The sequence below is a fragment of the Cynara cardunculus genome, assembly GCF_001531365.2.
Source record: "Cynara cardunculus var. scolymus isolate 2C chromosome LG 1, CcrdV1, whole genome shotgun sequence".
Classification (NCBI taxonomy): domain Eukaryota; kingdom Viridiplantae; phylum Streptophyta; class Magnoliopsida; order Asterales; family Asteraceae; genus Cynara; species Cynara cardunculus.
Genome location: NC_037528.1, coordinates 36,482,001 through 36,488,093, shown reverse-complemented (window position 1 = coordinate 36,488,093; position 6,093 = coordinate 36,482,001).

The following is a 6,093-nucleotide window of genomic DNA, read 5'->3' as shown; positions in this document are numbered from 1 at the left end:
AGGTATTCGAATCATTCGTTGTGAACATATGATGTTGGCTTGATTCTTTGCCAACCAATCCATACCAATAACAACATCGAATCCATGTATATCCATGGGAATGAGATCAATAAGAAATTCATAGTCATCTAAAAGCAATGTACACTCTCTAAATACCTTATCAGCAACTAATGGTACTCTGTTCGCAGTGTCAATAGTGAAAGGTTTTTCAAGCATAGTAGGCACAAATTCAATATAGCGAACATAATCATTTGACACAAAAGAATCTGTTGCACCAGAATCAAATAAAATACGAGCAGGCCAAGAATTAACAAGAAATATACCCGTAACAACGTCAGGATCGTTCATGGCTTCCTTTGCGGTAATTTGAGATGTCATGGCATGAGGTTTCGGAACCTCCTCCTTTTTGGTCGAAGCCCCCATTGTATGTATCGGTCGTTGTCTTGGTTGTTGTACCAACCCCTTACTTTCCTCCAGTCTATTCTTTGTACATTCTCGCATACGATGACCTAACACACAATAATTATAACATGCCTTTTCTCTTTGAGGGCACTGAGTTCGTATGTGCCCAACCTCACCACAACAGAAGCATCGTACATAAGTTTGATCACCACTACATCGTCCCTGGTGATTCTTGCCACATCGGTTGCAGTTCCGTGGCGTATTTGACTGCATTGTATAAGCCTGTGAGGTAGTATGTGGTGTATTATGCGATTGAGCTCGTCTCGACTTGAAGAATCGAGATGATTTAGATGTCGGGATTGAGAAGGTTCTCTCAACTCTCGATCGTTTCTCCGGTACATCAGAACCATCAGGGAGACTCAGGTCATGCTCCCATTTTCTTGCATACTCAACTACTTTGGTAAATGATGATACGTCGCGATTGGTGACGAATTCGCGAATATTCCGTCGAAGACCGTTGACGAAATGATTAATCTTGTCCTTTTCACTTGGTACGAACCGTTGGGCAAACTGAAGYTTCYGATTGAACTCTGTTTCATATTCAATCACCGACATGAATCCCTGTTTGAGCTCTAGGAATTCCTTCTCAAGCTTTTGTTTCAGATCATCCGAACAATATTGTTCGAAGAACAACACTTGAAACTCTTCCAATGTCGTTCTATCCCAAGTACTAGGATCCATTGATCGATAGGTGGCGTTCCACCAAGTGAGTGCACGATCGGTAAATATCGCTGTAGCATAACGTACTTTATCCTCCTCCTGTACGTAAACAATCCTGAATACTTTTTCAGTGTTTTCGACCCATTGYATTGCAAGTACTGRGTCCRTCTGTCCYGAGAACTCTGTAGCGCCACTACTTCTAAATGTTTTAAATGAAGGTCGGTCCGACTTTGGTTTGGGTACGTCTTCATTAACCGGCTTCGGTCCTTGGACAACCGGATTCTGAGCATTAACTGGATTTTGCACTACAGATAACTTTCTTTCAAACTCTATTCTTTGTTCTCGTAGAGCAGCCCGTGTTTGATCATTCATTATTTTCAATAACCTCTCAGTACGAGGTGATAGTTGGGCTTCATCATCATTGTCCACATTTTCTTGGACATTCCCTTCTAAGTTGAGGTTGTCATTCCCAATTTCTTGAGAAACTGGCGTGTAGCTAGATGCATCGTTTTCAGACATCATACTGAAATTATAATACATATATATAGGAGTCAAATAATATTCTATCCCTTGTACCCCAACAAATCCTAGGTCTCTCCTATTGGTCCATATCCCATATAATCATAACCTAGTCACTATATAATGTCAATACCTAAGTTTGAGTCCGAATATCATTAATGATATCCATAATGTCACTACATGGAGCGGCTGTGGGCTAATTCTCCCCCTCTTGATGACTTTATGGACCAAACAGATCTGGATCCTCATCGTCGTCAAGCCTCCTTCTCTTTGAGGCTTCAGCACATGAAGACGATTCCATTCTTCTTTTTGGCCTTTGCTCTTCTGCTTGTGGCATGGATTAGATCTTAGCCTCAAGAAGTTTGAGAATCTCCTCGGCTGCATCCAAGACTTTAAGGATCTCCATGTCTGTTCTATAATTAAAGGCCGCCAAGGAACGTCGAATCTGTGCTGCTGCCTCCTTGGCCTTGCTATTGAAATCTGAGGTGAAGTTGGCCACTTTCTGGAGGAGACGGTCACCCGGAGCATTCATGGCAGACTGGGTGACATAGTCTACAGGGACATTCAGAGGAATGAGCGCTTGAGATGAAGTAGAAGCTTCATCCCTCTGAATGAATGCGAGGACCATTTGCAAGGCCTCTGCATTTTGAGCTGTCAATTCTTGGAGTTTGTCGAGTTGAGAGGCATTCGTCATTGACTCATCCCTCAATACTGCTAAGGATGCTCGAATCTCATCCAGAGCAGATGCAGAAGAAGATGGCTTTGCACGGGCCATGTTGAGTTTTAGCTCATCCAAGGAGCATAACATAGAGGTGGCAAAGGACTGAAACTCATCCCTTGTGACATATGCTGTTGGGGTAACCTCTGGCTCAACACATGGGCCAGATTGAGTCCTCGTTCCGAGGACACCTTCGGTCTCGACTAGTAGGATGTTGGTCGAGGAAGGATTACTAGCAGATCCTTGTGGCTCTTGTTGAGGAGAGGTCACTACTGTTGTTCCGTCGTGAAGGGGTTCCAAGGCAGGTTCAGAGCCAGCCAGAGGACCCTCCATGAGTGGACTAGGAGATTGGTCGAGAATCTCCAGGTCTTGTGCACCTCCTCACCCTTGCTCTGAACAAGGTGGGGAAACTACTGGTGCAGAGGAAATGAATTCCTCTAGTTGGGATAGTGGCATGATAAGGAGAGACATATCACTTATCATTTCAAAGGTTTCACCCTTTTGAGAGGGTGATCCCTGATACGTGGCTTTCCTTTGGCTTAGTTGACTAGAGGCAGATGCAACCTCTGGTTGGTTTGGCAGGTTAGGGTTCGAGGTGTACACCTCTGTTTCAATGACCTCCGTGTCTCGATCACTAGAGTCAGATGATGTGGTAGCACTTGGTGTTGGGCTAGGGAATGTGCCTATTCACCATCCTAGGCTACTTTGGCTCGCCCTGAGGTAGAGCAGCTTCTGCACCTCCTCCCTCCTCATCTTCTTCTTCTTTTTCTTCACTCTCTTCACTTATTGTATTTGACCCATCAACATCATTAAAATGTTCTTAGTCATATTCTTCGTCAGAGCTAGAGAAGAGCTCCATGCCTCGATTGGCTTCTTCCTCTGCTCTGATTCTCTTCTCTTCCTTTAGACGAGCAATCTCTACTTGTCTTGCTCGTTCTACCCTCTCCTCTTCTGCTTGTAAACGAGCAATTTCTTCTTGTTTTGCTTTCTCCGCCCTCTCTTCTTCTTCCTTCCTCATCCTTTCTTTTTCAATTTTCTTTTTCCTTCCCTCTACTCTCTTTCTATTTTTCTCTCTTTCTTTTTCCAATCTCACTTCCTCCTCCTCTGCCTGAGGCCTTTTAGTGTCCTCTGTTTCCTCATCCTCTGGGTTAGATCCTAAGCATGTCGGGGTTCAAGACACTGGTTCTAGTGTCTTGCGTACACGTCTGTAAGCTCTCCTCACCTCCCTCGTCTTCATGTATGCTAAGAGCTTCATCGGGATAGGTCGCTCTGTAGCACATCCTTTTTTGTTGATAGTGGGTTTGCAGTGAGTAAGCACATTTACCTTGTGCACAGGAAGACTTCCCATGTCAAAGTCGTTTTCGTCGATGATGGGTCTTAGAAGAAGACCTAGAAAATGAGGAAACATGAGCGATGGCAAGTCCTTTCCTTTAGCTACCTCCTGGCACTTCTTGGCAACAACAGCCTTGAACTCTGTATAGAGGATCAAGGAATAGTCTAACGAGAGATCAAAGAAGATCCCAAACATGATTTGGAGAATGTTGGTGGAGCACATGTCCAAGCTTCCTATCTTCCCGGTCAAAGAGCGATTCACCAATGTGAACATTGTGTTCCACATTGGAGGCAGGTACTGTCGGCGGTATTGAGAAGGGTATTGAATCGCCTTGTTGTACCCCAGGAACTTCAAGAATGATACAATTTCATTCTCAGATGGGAGAGGGTCATATTTATTCAGTCCAAGATCCATCTTGGTTGGAATTTGTAGAACTCTTGAAAACAGGGACCTTGAGATTCGGACAGTGATGAACTCCTTTGTAGATGGTACATAGAAATCTCCAACAATCCCTCGTTGGGAGTCGGTTACGGAACAGGTTTTCCAGAATTCTTGTATGAAATGCTCAGGGACAAGATCGTCAGAGTTCGTGAGAGCAGGGTTCAAGAAATGGTGTTGAAGGATGTCGATAACAGGATGAAATTTTTGGTGAAAGCTATCTAAGGAGAGTTGAAGGGCATGGTTATTTGGTTTGAGTGTGAGTGGAACCACATTTTGACTGGTTTTCTCCACTGTCTTGAGGGTTGTTGTGTGGGTTTGGGAGTTTCCTGAGTCTGAAGAAGACATAGTTGTAGGTTTTGGAAAAGAGTTTTCAAAAGTTAGGGTTTGGAAAGAATCGGTTCTTGATTATTTAACTGGTATGGAGAGAGTTCGATTTACTTACTTGGAGAAGAATGTTGAATGATTCCACCAAAGATTGTAGTTCCAGAAAGTGGTTGGAAGGATATCAATGGCGGTTTGAGAGCTTGAAGACGACGTAAGTTCTTGAGAGTGTTTGAAAGCGTAAAAGAAAAATTGGGGGAAAAGATTTGTTTAAATAGAATAAATTTAGAGCACTTGAGTGTTACACGCTCCCAATCATCAGAAAACTGAAACGGTTTTTCTTGCGCCTATGGGGAGATGCCACGTGGCCTGCCAGCTGCAAATGGCGCCTCCCGGATTTGAAAAATTAATATAACAGGTGGTGACGCTTTGTTAAATGACAGCTAATTAAAATATTTAACAAATAAGAACTGTACGCCTTCCTTTTAAAATTAATATATCTTAAAAACTTTAAGAAGAATTTTAACAAGTATTTATACTCTGGTTTGAATGAAACAACAACCATGAGACATAAGCTCTATATTTGAATACAAAGTTATTGTTTTTAAATTGTTTAAAGGAATTTGAGAAAGAACCTAGAGTAGTACTTAAATGAAAGATAACATACCTTAGGATCTTATACAGAGGCTCATGGTTGGACTATACATGTCCTCTGTCTAGCAAACTTGTTATGTTTAGAGGCAGAAGCTCTATATAGTACATACAGAGGCTCGTTTTTGAGATAGAGGCTCTGTATGATATGTGATCTAACACTCCCCCTCGACTTTAGCTCTGCTTGATTTGCTCCCCCTTGAACTATGCTTTGATCATAAATGATAAGTAATGCACAAGCATGGTGAATCAAGTTACAGAGGCTCTGTATCACAAGACATTTTAGACTTGAGCAAGAGGCTCTGCTTGTACTATGCAGAGGCTCTGTCTCATGAATCAAAATTTAAACAAAAACAAAAGTATGCTCAGATGGGATGTAGAGGCTCTGTCTTTGTTTGTGAAGATTGAGCATACCCAACTTGCTAACCAAAAAGTTAAATCTCTTTTCATTAAGAGCCTTAGTAAATATGTCAGCAAGTTGATGATATGTACTTAAGAAAAACATTTCAATCGTACCTTTCTCTACATGGTCCTTGATGAAATGGTAGCGAACGTCGATGTGCTTTGTTTTAGAATGTTACACAGGATTGGCTGTGATTGCGATGGCACTTTCTGAATCACACAAATTTGGAATCTTGTCAAACTCAACTGAAACGCCATAGTATTTTAGTTGATTTTTCATCCAGATTACTTGAGAACAGCAGCTGGCTGCGGCTATATACTCTATTTTAGAAGTGGAAGTAGAGACGTAGTTCTGCTTCTTTGAAGTCCAGCTTATGAGCTTGTCTCCTAGTAATTGACAACTCCCTGATGTACTCTTTTGATCAAGTTTGCATCATGCATCATCAGAATCTGTATATGCAATAAGATCAAATCCAGAATACTTTGGATACCAGAGACCCATAAATTGAGTTCCTTTAAGGTATCTAAAGATTCTTTTCATAGTAGATATGTGAGATTCCTTAGAATTTGCTTGATATCTAGCACA